Below are 14493 nucleotides of genomic sequence, written 5' to 3'. Positions count from 1 at the left end.
TAAACAGCATCCATTCGTCCATCTGCAAATATTTGTTGAGTACCTATTACTTACAAGACATTTAGTGACCTCCACGGGGATCCAGCTGCCTTCCTGGGAGCCAAGTAGATCCTGAATCAGTTTGGCTTTTGACTGTTAGCAAGAGCTTGCTTGAAGGTATGTTGTGCCTTTAATACTTGGTTCCTAGTAAAAGGAAGCTGGACAGTTTTATTCGTCAGAGAGGCTTCATAAGATTCTGAGTCCTACCCAAACCCCCACCTGGATTCTGATCACCAGGTCTGGGTAGAACTCAATCGTCTGTTTTTTTCAAGCCCCCCAGGCATTCTGGCTTGCAGAAGGGTTGGGGTTGAGACACTTAGACCAGCCCCACTGCGATATGTTTGGCAGCCCTCACTTCCAGTCCCTCCCACGTGTGCATCTTGGAGGGGCTGGGAGTGGGGACACTGGGGAGACCAAGGAGCGGCTGGCTCAGGGCAGCACTTGCCCTCCTAAGGACCTCACTCACGGTTGGCCCCCATAGCTCCACCATCAATGATGGATTCTTTGCAGTTCTGGAAATAGTCATTTGACTTTCAAAAGACATTGTTATGAGAGTCTCACAAAGCAACCTCTTGTCTCATTTATAACAAAAAGTTGGGGGGCAGGAAGGAAGGTGGTATTACAGTCATTGTACTCCCTGAGAGTGACCCTCGTCATCTTCAAAAAATACTCCTCAAATCTTAGGCCATATCTTGCAGACCTTCAGCAGAATTCCCACAAGAATCCAACTTCCAGTGGTTCCAAAAGGACCACTCCTAGAAAGAATGCTCTTGGCCTTTCTTGGCTTTTGCTAGGTGCCAGAATTTAAACAAAGAATAGCCTCAAGATATACTCTGGTCATGGTATAATTTTCAGAGTATTCCAGGAAAATGCCAGTGGGTTTTATGTTTGCTGCTCTAGAGAGTATCTATGAGGACTAAGACTCAGACATTTGCATTTGTTCACTTCTGTACACCTTTGAGCTGGAGCTATGGTCCTGTGTCTGTGTATAAACTAAATTGGGGCCACTTGATTTATTAAAGAGTGATGTCAAGGGGACCTTTTTTCTATAGTTGGAGATGGTTTTAACTGCATTTCATTTTTCAAATAAAAAAGCAGAAATCATGGACATGGAGCCCAGTGCACTTGCTCTGTGCACCCGGGCCCAGCTCCCTAGTCGGAAGGGCCGTCCCCCCACTTCCACCTCCTTCTACAGATGTTGAAAGCCAGGCTCCCTGGGGCCTTGCAGCTGGAAAGTGGGGCTCCAGGCAGGGGCCCCATTTCTTGACAACACCTCCCTCAGCAGCAGTCACTCTTCTTAACCAGTGCACGGACTGTTTGTTGAAAGTGTAGCCTCGTGTTCCTTTGGGCCACCGGGAACATTTCCCCGAGGCCGAGTCTGAAGCCATCTGGCTGTCCTCATGCTGACCAGACCCAATGCAGCCAGGGAACTTGTCTCCCAGGAGACCCTTGCTGTGGGCAGAGAAGAGGACGCCGGGCCGGGCCTTTCTCTGGGGCCCTGGGACACATTGGATGCTGCCTCTCTGGAAAGATGAATTGCTCGCATCTTCAGATCTGAACAGTGGGCTTCTGGCAAAGAACCCAGAGCAGGAACAGGCTTCCCGAGCTTGGCCACAGTGATGCCCGGGCTGGCCTGCCACCCTCCGGAAGGACCCCTCTGCTCTCTGCACACATACACATTCTCAGAGTCATTGAGCACTTGGGCAGTTTGGCCAAAATTTTCTGTTCGTTGCCTCCTGAGAAAAGTTTTATGTTCCGGGGTTTAAGGGAAAGACACGTGAAGGCCTCACATGCCCCAAGGACGGCCCTTGAGTGCAGTGGAAAGAGCCCTGTTCCCAAGACCGGCATCAGAGGATCTCTGTGGGCTTCGAACTCAGCTTCAGCCACAACTCCTGCCCCAGATAACAAAGCATGGCCAGCCAACGCCCCCTGGAGTCAGGGGCATCTATGCTTGCCACTGAGCCCTCCAAAACAATCCAACAGTGGCAACAAAAGCAGCAGGAGCTCTGAAATGATACTCTTTCTGAGTATTATAAAAGAATTTTCTAGAATTAGAGATTACTTCTTTTTTGTTGTGAACATTTTCATTGAAAACTACTTTTATCACCTAAGTCTCCACTCTCCTGAGTTAAATTGGATGAGATGAAGGGGGTGAGAATTTATAACCAGCTGTCATTGTAAGAAATATTTGTCTGGAAAACTCTGCCTCTTACAGAACAAGGGAGAAATCAGGAATTCCCTGGTAGTCCAGTGGTTAGGACTCGGAGATTTCACTGCCAAGGGCACAGGTTTGATCCCTGGTCGGGGAACTAAGATCTCACAAGCTGTGAAGTGCAGCAAAAGAAAGAAAAGAAAAAAAAAAGAAATTAGGAATTAGCAGCCTCCCTTCTGTACCATGTCAGACATGAAAAACACTGACTAGATTCTTTCTTGTTTAACAATAAAACCAAAATAGTCCTACCAGAAATATCAGACAACATTGTGTATGTGATCAAAATTCTATTTAAAACATTATTTTAGGAAATAAAGAATAAATGAATCAATTCTGTTTGGGACAAGAATACGGTTCCCTGTGTTCCCGGTGTAATTTTCATCTTCCACTTATATGTCCCACCTCCCCCTCTAGCAAGATGCGTGTTAGGTTTGACAGAGAATCTTCTCTATAAAGAGGTCATGCCCACCAGCTTCCACCTTGACGCGGGGTCCTGGGGGCCTGAAAATTGGAGTGCGGCTCTTAGGCGGGTGTGAAGTGGGCAGGGGCTTGCTATTAGAGCTCCTGAAAGGATCTTTCTGGCTTCAGAAAATAGTCTGGCAAAGAAAAGCTTTTTTCCCGTGAATACTCGGGGACTGCGTTGTGCTGCTCCGATGGCAGAGGTGAGCACTTGTGATCAATATTCCCTCAGAAAAGGCCGCTGGACTAAGTGCAGGCAGAGGGCTCCTGGCAAGCCTCCCTCCCTCCAGCAGGCAGAGCGCCCGCAGCAAAGCTTAACAAACCTCCCCCAGCCCCGCCCCCGACACTTGGAACCAGCGAGGGCAGCACGTGAACCACATCGCCTCCCCCTCGCTTTAAAAAACATCACCTCATCCTGTCCTCCATGTTGATGGTTGATTATGGACCACTGGAAGCAGCTACCTCCAGCCCCTTCCTCCAGGGAAATCGTGGCATCTTCATGTTAGGCACCGGGAAAAGGAAGGCCTGGCGCTGCTCCACCTGCAGCAAAGGTCATTGCCCGGAAGAAAATGCAAAACGGTGACTTCTCTTAATCAAAGAAGATTGATTACTGATCACCATTGAGATTTTAATGAAATAGCCAAAGTATAGACTTGTGCTTTACACCGTGGGTTCTATACTTTTTTTCCTTCTAAAACATGATCTGCCCCGCCCCCCTTCAAACCCCCGATCAATAAACAGATTCTCTGCAGATTAATGCAAACTCATACAGAGACATAGGCTTTCCTTTTTTACAGAAATAGCATCTGACAACACACATCATTCTGTAGCTTCCTCTTTAAGCTTTGCAATATGTCGCGGGCACCCTTCTCTTAATTTATCCTTTTAATAGTTGCATATTATTCCTTAGTGTAGACACACCTTTCTTTACTCAACCGTCTATGCACATGCGGGTGGTCTCCAATGTTTGTTATAACAAATGCACCTGTGATCAACACCGTCTCACCTTAGAGCTGACATAGAGCTGCTGCTTTTATTTCTGTAAGTTAAATTCCCAAATGTGAAATTACTGAGGCAGAAGGTAGATGTAATTTCTTTGTGAATTTTATAAAGCTCTTTTACCTTTAGCTTCCTGTTGATTTTTAGTGGAGCTTCATATTTTCTCATGTTTCTTTATGAACTATATGTCCACATTTGTGAATTGTGCATTTAGTCCTTCTATTAATCCGTGATGATCTTCATGTTTTTCTTCTCAGTTTTTATGAGCTTTTATGTAATTGTTTGCAGCAAAATATATTTTTCTTTTTTTAATTTTATTTATTTATTTATTGTTCATTGGCTGCGTTGGGTCTTCACTGATGTACGCAGGCTTTCTGTAGTTGCAGAGAGCAGGGTATACTCTTCATTGCAGTGCACAAGCTTCTCATTGCAGTGGCTTCTCTTATTGTGGCTCACGGGCTCTAGGCACGTGAGCTCAGTAGTTGTGGCGCACGGGCTTAGTTGCTCCGTGGCATGTGGGATCTTCCTGGGCCAGGGCTCAAACCTGTGTCCTCTGCATTGGCAGGCGGATTCTTAACCACTGCGCCACCAGGGAAGCCCCAAAACATACTTTTTTATAGTTAGCTCTTAGTGTTCACTATTTTTTTCAAGTAAAAAATGTAAAGCATGCAAAAAAGAAAAATTAAAGTTAAAAAAAGTCATTGTAATTTTAGCCCTAGTAGATTATTTGGTCATTTTAGAATTCTATAATGTCAGCTTTGGGGTCTATAAAAAAGCGAAGTGGAGACTAATGTCTTCCCATGTTTGCAGGAGGGAACTCAGTAAGTTACCCATCTGCTTAAGGAAAGGAAACATGGTTTTAAAGGGGGGCACCCAGGTAAAAGGCAGTAAAAGGCCTTTATTGACTAAAGAAAGCGAGGTCTCTGCTCAGCTCACCCACCCCTCGTGCCCCACGTTTCCTTCCCTGATGGCACTCCAAGGAATTTCCTGACTGAAGACATTTCTGAAAATACTAACATATATGCATCAGAATACACCATGAATTCACCTTTTATTGTAGATGGAGAGGAACCCAGGCCTGGGAGTCAGATAGCAGGGCCTTCAGTCTACACATTCCCCGAGTGACCTTGAGTCCCAACCATTCTGACTCGTTTCCTCACTTGTGAATTAGGGCAATAATACTGACCGTGGTGCCCAGCCTTGAAGATGGCCCTAGGGGACCATCACCCCTGGTGATCACATCGTGTTGGTCCCTCCCACACGGATTCAGAGAGGACCAGTGGGACCAAGCACACACAGCATGAGTGATGGTGTGCGTCTTCCAAGATCAGCTCATAAAATACTGCAGCTTCCACCTTGGTCCCTTGGATAGATTACTCTGGAGAAAGGCAGGGTGAGGTGAGGACACTCAGGCAGTGCTGGGGAGACTGACAGCCGTGGGAGGTGGCCATTCTGGAAGTGAACCTTCCAGTCCATCAAGCCCTCACTTGACCACAGCCCCAGGTGACATCTAACAGTAACTTCACGAGGGACCCCAAGCCAGAACCACCCAGCCAAGCCACTTCTAAATTCCTGACCCACCGAAACAATGAAATACTATTTCAGTAAATGACGATTGTTGCCACTAAGTTTTGGGGTGATTTGTTGTTCCACTGTTGCAGTAACTGGGACATTGACTCCGTGGTTGTTTGGAAGATGCTAATGTACAGAAGGCACGTACGTAGGACACACTGTGATGGTGCTTTAAATAGAGCGATGGGTGAGATGATGCTAGCCCCATTCCTCTGGACCTTGACCACATCACTTCATGGGAAGAGGGCTGCACCAGGGAGCCAGAGACCACCCCCCCACCCCAGTCCCGGATTCTGGTCTCTCTGCATCTCAGACAACGAATCTTGTGATGTAGGGCAAGGCAGTCAATATTCACTGGCATTTTCCTCATGTACAGATTCGTGAATTTGATTACTTTCCATACAGAGTTGATGTGAAGACCAAATAGAAAAAAGCACAGTCAAGAATCTGTAAACCAGACAGTGCTCTAAAAAATAAAAGGTGTATTCCAGTTATCTGCTGCTATACAGCAAATCACCCCAAAACTTAGTGACTTAAAACAATAGTCACTTTATTACTTTCTGATGGGCCCAGCTAGGCTGCCCTGCCCTGAGCTCTCTCATTTAGGTGTTCCCAGATGGTAGAGGGGCCAGGGTCAGGGGCTCACCTCCTCCCTGTGTGTCTGGGGTTGATCCTGGCTGGTGACGGGAATCTCATCTAGAGCCGTCAGCCTAGCACCTATTGCGGCCTCTGTGCACCTTGGGCTTCCCCACAGCATGGAGTCTGCGAGCCACAAGAGCGCCCCAGGGAGAAGCTGCTGGCCTTTCCTCTCCCCGTCTCAGACTCACACAGTGTTACTCTCATGGCATTTGATTAGAGGAAGCAGTCACAAAGGTAGGTCTGCTCAGTTTCAAGGGAGGGACCCAGTCGCCACTTTGCAGAAATATTTTTAAAACCTACACCAGCAGGCATTCACGTTACACACAGTTTTAAATCAGTCTTCTCTCCCATCCAGTGGATGGAGATGATGGAGATCAAAGAACTTCAAATAACAATGATCACGAAAAAAAAAAAAAACACAATGATCACGAGCAAGTTCTCATCAGCACTTGACCTGAATAACTCAATCTCCACAGCAGCGTGGGCGGTACTTGGATGCAGATGACCGGATGCACCCTGGCCAGCTGAAGGAAATAAACCACCTACTCAGGGCTTTTGGCCACCTTACAGACTGTGCCAGGGGGCCTCACGATCGGACTTTGGGGCTAAAAGAGCCAGGAACGACACCCAAATCACCCTGCCAGACAAGTCCCACTGCAGCTCACACCAGCGTGCTGGGCCTTCCCCATGGCCACCTCCAAGAAACAAGCATCAAGGCAGGGGCCTGCTAGTGGGATCAGAATCCACTTCGTGACTCGACTGTGGGTCTCAGATTCGGGGTTGGGACTGGCCCCTCTTTCCCCAGCCCGAGTAACACCCTTTCTTGAGGCTGAACAGGGATGCCAGGCAGCCTGGACTCGGGGATTTTTCCTTCTCACGCTCTTGCCTGTTGCCATGGTTCTGGGCTGGCCTGTTAACTTGCCTGCAGGTGTCGAATAGTAAGTGGTTTCCACAACCAAGTGCTTTTAGAGCCGGAGTGAAGGAGGCTGGAGCATGCCGGCACTGGGTGATGTCCTTGCTGCGGTGCTGCTTCAAACTCCATCCTTCACAAGGAACTCATCCGTTTCGCCCTCTTACGGTTTGCACCTGGAGCACGTTAAAGCAAAGCAAAAATCTGTGAATTCGGTACTGCGATGATGCCAATGTGAGATCCTTAGTTACCGTCGTGGAGGGCTGCAGTAACCTGTGTCTCAGGAGTGTCGGTTATTTGCGTTTGCAGGTTGGGCAGTGTAGAAATAAGAAGTTTCTCTAATGGGCAAGATAAGAGGTGACTTGAAAGGATGACATACTTGGCTCCTCTCTCTCTCTCTCCCACCCAGGTGGGGTTTTCAGGCTATTATTTTGGAGTCAAATTGTCAAAACGCAAATCACTTGTTTCCACGATTTGGGACTAGAACCTTATATGTCCTTATGCTGTCACATCGTGCTCCATGACTAGGTCACCCCTTGACAAGGCGATGGAGTCAAGACCCTTGCATTTTACTGTCCATTTGAATTCGCCCACATAGGCTCATCTGCCCCCACCTCCCCACCCCTGAGGGTTTATCTCTATGAACCAGTGTCCTTCTTGTTCTCAACAAAATTTCCCCACTTCCTGGTCATGTCACCTCTTACAGTCTTCCATTTCCCCATCAATACAACCTCACAGAGGAATTGTTAGAAATCGGCGAGTAATTCATGTCAGTAATAAGGGCTCAATGACTTTTTGCTGATAGTATTATTACAAATCAGTCCATCATTAGTCGGGGTTAGTGGCCTCTGGTTAAAACTTCAAGCCGTCAACCCTTCTCAGGCCAAACTTCCTGTTGGCAGCAACAACTTGGAACACTGTCTGTGTGACAGAGACCCCAAACTCCACCAGCACACATTAAACACCAGCAGGCCCACAGGCCCCCCTGGGGATTGTGTGCAAATGCAGACTCTGATCTGGTAGGTCTGCAGTGGAGCCTGCAATTCTGCATTTATAACCAGCCCCAGGGATGCAGGTGCTAGAGGTCGGTGACCCACACTTTGAGTAACAAGGCTCTGAAAAATACATGCTAGGAAAGTACAATAAATTCTTCACTATTGTTGCCATAAATGATACACTTGTGAGATGGGCTCAGAAACCTGCCCTAGAAGAATTTTCAAGAAGAGATTGGGAACTTATTTTTTTAATTTTTTTAAATTGTAGTATAGTTGATTTACAATGTTGTGTTAATTACTGCCATACCCCAAAGTGATTCATTTATACATATATATACATTTTAATATTCTTTCCATTATAATTTATCATAGGATATTGAATGTAGTTCTCTGTGCTATACAGTAGGACCTTGTTGTTTATCCATTCTATATATAAAAGCTTACATCTGCTAACCCCAACCTCCCACTCCATCCCTCCCCCACCTCCCTCCCGCCTTGGCAACCACCAGTCTGTTCTCTATGTCTGTGAGTCTGTTTCTGTTTCGCAGATATGTTCATTTGTGTCATATTTTAGATTCCACAAATAAGGGATATCATATGGCATTTGTCTTTCTGTTTCTGACTTATTGCTACTTCACTTAGTATGGTAATCTCTAATTGCATGCATGTTGCTGTAAATGGCATTGTTTTGTTCTTTTTTTATGGCTAATATTCCATTGTATATATGTACCACATCTTCTTTATCCATTCATCTGTCAATGGACATTTAGGTTGTTTCCATGTCTTGGCTAACGTGAATAGTGCTGCTATGAACATAGGGGGTGCATGTATCTTTTTGAATTATAGTTTTATCTAGATAAATGCCTAGGAGTGGGATTGCTGGATCATATGGTAGCTCTGTTTTTACTTTTCTGAGGACCCTCCATACTGTTATCCACAGTGGCTGTAGCAACTTACATTCTAGGTTGGGAACTTCTAATCAGAGCTGACTTCTCCCTACTGGACACTGATCTACATGCCCCCAATGCACAAATAATTGCACAATTAAATGAGGTCATCAGTTTTCAGAAAGGTGGTTGTTGCTTTTGAAGTCATATTATTTTAAAACTGATCAATGCTGAATTAAGGTCATCTTTTTTAATTCAATTGTTAAGCTAATAGTTACCAAAAGTCCTTGAAAGATCAGGTTGAACCATACAAACTTGATGATACTAAACTTTTCATCTTACCTATAAAATCAGTAATCGCTTTACGATTCAACTGAAGAGTTGTGATTTCACCTGGTAAATGCAGCCACTGTTGCAGTGAAGAAACCAATGTTCACACCAAGAGACGAGCTGCTTCTTCCATTTAGATTTCTGCAAATGGCCTAACAGGTTGGAAGTTCTTCCTATTGCCTGAGAGCCACTGCAACTGACATGACAAACGTGTGAATAACACCATTTGGAGGCAGCTTCCTACTTAGTTAACGTTCTCATTTAAATGATCATGGCTTTTAAGGTGGTGCCTGGGATGGTGACACTCGTGAAAACAGCAGGACTCAGTTCTGCAGTTTTCAAGAGTGTATGTGCTGAGTCGTGGAGTGGGGTCAGTGGCACTCAAGACACAACTGAGGAAAACACAGTTTTCCTAAGGACCAAGTTTCCATCTCATCAAGGACAGGAATGTGGGCGATCTATACAATATTTTCTATACATCTGCACAATATATAAAACCACACAATTTTATTGTCTAGCCGTGAGGCTTTATAAACTTTTTCTATAAAGAGCCTAATAATAAAAATTTTAGGTTTTGTGCACCATATAATCTCCACATGGATGACTAAATTCTGCCACTGCGATATGAAAGTAGCCATAGACAGTAAGGAAGTTAATGGGCATGGCTAAGCTCCAATAAAACTTTATTTACAAAATCAGGCTCAGGGCTAGATGTGGCCATCTGCTAATCTCTGGTTTAACCTCTTCTGTTACAGTGATAGAGATGGTGAAATATTGCAATGGTGGCAATAGTTTTCAATTCTCAGTGTAACCTTGGAAGATAAAAATCACAGTTGCTGCAACAAAGAAGGTCAGATGGTATAATATGTGGTTCTTTTTTGAGTTTTCTTTCATATCAATTATCACATTTTGAAAATACGAAGGGGAAAGCTCTTGATTTTCTCTGTGGTTAACAAAGCAGAAAGTTTTGGGGATATAAATCTGAAATCTTAACTATGTAAGTGTTTCACTAAAATGATTTAAAATTTTCATGTGAAAGCCTTCAAGAAGACATCAAGGGTAATAATACTGTTCAAAGGATCACTAAAGGTCTTCTATTCAAGAGATGAGTGGGAGAAGAAAGATGGTGGTGAAATAGAAGGATGTGGAATGCATCCCTCTCCACAGATGCATCAGGAATACACCAAAAGATGCAATAATTCCCACAGAGAACCAGCTGAACACCAGCAAACAACATCGGACACCAGAAAGGACTGCAAAGATCCAGACATAACTGGTAGGACATAGGGAAAGAAAAAAAAAAAAAGAGGAGAAAGAGGGGGAGAAGAAAGGAAAGGGATGCATCCCACAACCTGGGGCGGGGGAATCTGAAACAGAGGGGAGATAGCCGAATTTGGGGAAACGTCCCTTATCTGACAGGGAAACCCCTTCTCCAACAGGAAATTTCCCAGGTCAGAAGGGAGGCATTTGGAACTGTTCAAAGAGGGTGAAGCAGCTGAGCTGTGGCAGATGGGAAAGAGGGAGAAACACAAGGAGGGTCCACACCACGGCTCAGCTTGTCTGGACTGAGACATTGGTTCACAGCCGAACAGGGGGTCTGGGAGCTGGAATGTGGGAACCAGAGAACTGATTCAGGGTGAGAAACATTGTTGGCAGTGGGGAGATGGACTGAGAAGATAGGAAAGATATCTGCAGCAGAGAATGCCTACCGCAGAAAGCTGGGTGGCCATGGCAGCAGCTCGATACTGCTGACTCACAAGCAGTGGGGAGGAGCCCCAGGTGTAGCCTCTCTCTTGGTGCCTGTGACCTACAAAGGAAGGACTCCTCTGGACCTGGCTATTGCAGTCAGGGATAACAAAGGCCCCCAGGCGGGGCTAGCCTGGAGTGCCTGCAGCCAGGAGTCAAAAGCCCACAGAGTGGCCCAGCTCTGGAGACATTCTGTTTACACCTGAGCCACTGGCGTCCCTCTGCAACAGGCACCACTGGCTTCCCCCTGCAACAGGCACTGCCATGGCCGACTGAGCCACCGTGACCCAGGCAGGGCACCCCGGTGGCATCGTAACGGGGGGAGGAGCCGTGATTGGAGTCGCACTCTTGGCCTGAGCTGCTGGTGTCCCTCTGCAACAGGCACTGCCAGAGCTGCCTGAGCCGCTGTGACCCAAGCAGGGCACCACTGCTTACTCACCCCCAGGGGAAGGAGCCACTATTGTACCCTCTCTCTCCCCACACACTGGTGCTTATAGATGAACAATAAAGAAAGCTCTGCTGGTCGCAGAGTAATACAAAAGACCCAAGGCAGGTAGAAGGACACTTACAGCTGAGACCCCAAGGAAACAGAAATATTATTATTAATTCTATTGATCTGGTCCATTCTGGGGTCAGTTCTAGTTTCTTGTTTTTTTTTGTTTTTTTTATTTTTATTTTTATTTTTTTTTTTATTAATTGCGATCTTAGTCCTAAGGGATTTACATGTTTTATAACATTTTTTATTCTATATTTTATTCTATTTTTATTTTTAGCCATTTTATATATTCCTATTTCTAGCTAAGTTTCTTGTAGTGCTGACTGTATCTCTCCTACCTTCTTTTCATCTCTATCTTTTATACATTTCTATTTCTTTCTTTTTCCTTTCATATTTCAAGTCACAGTATGCTCTTCTGTTGCCCTGTCTTCTATCCTTTTTTAGTTTCTTTTATCTTAATATACTTATTTTTTAAATTTATTTATTTGTTTATTTATTTATTTAATTGGCTGTGTTGGGTCTTTTTTTGCTGTGCATGGGCTTTCTTTGGTTGCAGTGAGTGGGGGCTACTCTTCATTGGGGTGTGCGGGCTCCTCATTGCCGTGGCTTCTCTTGTTGTGGAGCACAGGCTCTAGGCATGTGGGCTTCAGTAGGTGCAGCATATGGGCTCAATAGTTGTGGCTCACGGGCTCTAAAGTGCAGGCTCAATAGTTGTGGCACAGGCTTAGTTGCTCCGCAGCATGTGGGATCTTCCTGGAGCAGGGATCAAACCCACATCCCCTGCATTGGCAGGTGGATTCTTAACCACTGCACCACCTAGGAAGCCCTACCTTAATATACTTATAATCAATATTATTGGTCATCTCTGTTTCCTTGCTTTATTCTCCAGATGACACACTGCTTTGGTTTGTATTATTAGGTTTGGTCTTTATCTTAGTTCTGATTATAATTGTCTGATTTTGTTTTGGGAATCTTCAGTCTGTCTGATTGTACTCTTGCTCTTTATTATATTTGATCCTAGCTTTCAAAATCTCCCTGGATATGTATTTGTGTGGGTTTTTTGTTTGTTTGTTTGTTTGTTTGTTTTTGATTTTGATATGTGTTTGTGTGGGGGGGGTGTGTTTTTTTTATTTGATTTTCTCTTTGATTGTCTGATTGCATACTGGGGTTCTTCTGTCAGGTCTTTCTAGTGCCTTATGTTCTATTGGATTCAGTATTTGTGTGTCTTATACATGTATGTGTTTCCTTGATTTAGTATTTGTTTGACTCAACACTCTGCCATTAGTCTGGGGCTTGGACAGTCTTCTTTAAACCCCTTTATTGCCAGGAAAAGCAACCTCTGAAGTCTGGACTACTCCATCAGAAGTCAAGTAGGAGGCTCTGGGGAGGGAGGACTGAATCCAGGATGCTAGACCACTAGGGAGTCCTCAGACACAGGGAAGATTAACTGCAGAGAACTCTCATAGAGCCCTATATCAGAGTCTAAGACTTGGCTTCATCCGACTGTCTGCAACTGCCAGTGCTGGACACCTCACACCAAACTACAAACAAGACAGGAGCACAAACCCAGCCATCAGCACACAGACTACCTAAAGCCATATGAATCTCACAGATACCCTAAAACACATCACCTTACACGGCCCTGCTCATCAGAGAGAAAAGACACAGAGCCACACACTAGAAAGCAGACACCAGACCCCTCCCCCCATCAGGAAACCTACACAAGACACTGGACAAACCCTACCACAGGGGGCAGAGAGAAGAAACAAGAGGAATTACTACTAGGCAGCATAGGGAAAGAAGACAGCAAATTCTATAAATTAGGCAAAATGAGAAAACAAAGAAACACCATGCATGCAGAGGAGCAGGAAAAACCCCCACAAGACCAAATAAATGAAGAGGAAATAGGAAAATTGCCTGAAAAAGAATTCAGAGTAATGATAGTAAAGATGATCCAAAATCTCGATAACAAAATACAGAAAATACAAGGAACAGTTAATAAGGACTCAGAAGAACTAAAGAGCATGCAAATAGTAATGGACAATAAAATAAATGATATTAAAAATACTCTAGATGGTATAAACAGCAGAATAACTGGGGGAGAAGAACAAATAAGTGAGTTGGAAGGTTGAATGGGGGAAATAACTGGCACAGAGCAAGAAAGAGAAAAAAGAATAAAAAGAATGGAAGACAGTCTCAGAGACCTTGGTGACAACATTAAGCACACCAACATTCAAATCATAGCCATCCCGGAAGAAGAAGGAAAAAAAGAAAGGGTCTGAGAAAATATTTGAAGAGGTTATAGTGGAAAACTTCCCCAACATGGGAAAGGAAATAATTAATCAAGTCCAGGAAGCACAGAGAGTCCCATACAGAATAAACCTAAGGAGAAATATACCAAGGCACATATTAATCAAACTAATGAAAATTAAACACAAAGAAAAATTATTATAAGCAGCAAGAGAAAAGCAACAAATAACATATAAGGGAAAATCCATAAGGATAACAGCTGATCTTTCTGCAGAAACTCTGCAGGCCAGAAGGGAATGGCAGGATATACTGAAAGTTCTGAAAGAGAAAAACCTACAGCCAAGAATACTCTACCCAGCAAGAATCTCATTCAGATTCGATGCAGAAATCAAAAGCTTTCCAGACAAGCAAAAGTTAAGAGAATTCAGCACCACCAAACCAGCCTTACAACAATTGCTAAAGGAAATTCTCTAAGTAGAAAACACAAGAGAAGGAAAAGACCTACAAAAACAAACCCAAAACAATTAAGAAAATGGTAATCAGAACACATGTCAATAATCACCTTAAATGTAAATGGATTAAATGCTCCAACCAAAGACACAGACTGCCTGAATGGATACAAAAACAAGACCCTTCTATATGCTGCCTACAAGAAACCCACTTCAGACCAAGGGACACATATAGACTGAAAGTAAAGGGATGGAAAAAGATATTCCACGCAAAGGAATTCAAAAGAAAGCTGGAGTAGCAATACTCATATCAGACAAATTAGACTTAAAAGTAAAGACTATTGCAAGAGACAAGGAAGGACACTACATAATGAGAAGGGATCCATCCAAGAAGAACATATAACAATTGTAAATATCTATGCACCCAACATAAGAGCACCTCAATACACTAAGGCAAATGCTAACAGCCATAAAAGGGGAAATCTACAGTAATACAATAATAGTGGGAGA

This window comes from Hippopotamus amphibius, chromosome 12, assembly GCF_030028045.1.
Source record: "Hippopotamus amphibius kiboko isolate mHipAmp2 chromosome 12, mHipAmp2.hap2, whole genome shotgun sequence".
In the NCBI taxonomy this organism is placed as follows: domain Eukaryota; kingdom Metazoa; phylum Chordata; class Mammalia; order Artiodactyla; family Hippopotamidae; genus Hippopotamus; species Hippopotamus amphibius.
The sequence above is the reverse complement of the archived record's forward strand: the minus strand, read 5'-3'. Positions refer to the sequence as shown.